At 43.7% G+C, this 1260-nt stretch overlaps 1 pseudogene; it reads right to left on the bottom strand.

The window, feature by feature from the left end:
* The window catches only part of LOC101638585, a 30993-nt pseudogene that overhangs the window by 1525 nt on the left and 28208 nt on the right, over window positions 1-1260 (bottom strand).

Below are 1260 nucleotides of genomic sequence, written 5' to 3'. Positions count from 1 at the left end.
TGTAGATCTATTTCCCCATATAAATATATTTACATATGTACATTACTGTATTTAGACCTCTATAAATGCCCTTTACCCCCTAGTTCTTTCCTCTATTTCCTTGTACTTTTCTCTTGTCCCACTATCATGCTCAGCCTTCATTTGGATTTCAGCATTTCCTCTCAGCTACATTACCCTTGCTCAAGCCTTACCAGGCTTCCTACACCCTCCTCGCCGCCGATTTTGGACCACTTGTTGTTCTCTTGTCTCTGAGTTTGTTAACATAATTTCTTTCCCCCCACCCCATTCCTGCTCTCCCTTGTCCCCCCGAACAGCCAACCCGGTTGTTTTTTCCTCCTCCAGATTGTTTATCCAAGTATGCTCTCTTCATGATTTGCTTTATTTGGGGAGGGTTCAGACCATGCTGCTTCCCCACCATGTGACCCCAGAAATGTCCTCTGTCGCAGTCTGCTCAAGTAAGAGGACAGCGTGATATGTGCTGTTTTCATTTGCCTAGTCCCCTCTGTGTCCCATTAGCTCCCAGCAGGGCCGTCATCTTCCGAGCATCATGTGTCAGCGTGGGGCCCAGTCTGACTCTCTTACTCTTCCTCCCTCCCAGCCTGCCTCCATGCAGCATGCTTGGCCCTCTCCCCATCCTGCTGTCCACCAAACCCACTTCCAGCGAGGGGTCAATTTGGCTCTGGTCAGGGCCAGCCATGTAGTTCTCTCTTTTCATGCATCCTTCCATGTGACCATGCTGTCCTCATGGTTTGGTGCTTCATGGTAGGGTCTGCATGCCCTTTCCAGGTTCTGTGGAGACAATAGTTTGGTACGTGGCAGTGTAGACCGTTAAAGCATTGCCATGAAACAGTATTCCCATAGTGATAAATTCTGAAAATATATATTTGATATCCTTTCGTTTCTGTTTTTCAAAGTTGTCAGTAGCTGCCTTCAGATGATGAGTTGCTTGGGTAGCAGTCATTGTCGCTCTCTGTAATTTACTTTCTGTCTGTGGAACAATATGTTGTTCAGATGGGTTTCCATGACTTGTCCTTTCTAAATGGGTTACCTGCTTAGCTTCGTGCTTGCTTTCTTTCTTTCTTCTGTTTTTGATATTTTCATTAGTGTTTTATTATTATTAATCATTTTATTAGGAGCTCTTACAAATATTATAACAATCTATAATTCAGTTAGACAAGCATACTTGTACAATTACTGCCACCATCATTTTCAAAACATTTTCTTTCTTCTTGAATTCTTTGATATCAGCTCCACTTTACC

This window comes from Echinops telfairi, unplaced genomic scaffold, assembly GCF_000313985.2.
Source record: "Echinops telfairi isolate 266 unplaced genomic scaffold, ASM31398v2 ScPeMD7_7467;HRSCAF=8505_1, whole genome shotgun sequence".
NCBI classification, from domain to species: domain Eukaryota; kingdom Metazoa; phylum Chordata; class Mammalia; order Afrosoricida; family Tenrecidae; genus Echinops; species Echinops telfairi.
The sequence above is the reverse complement of the archived record's forward strand: the minus strand, read 5'-3'. Positions and strand labels throughout refer to the sequence as shown.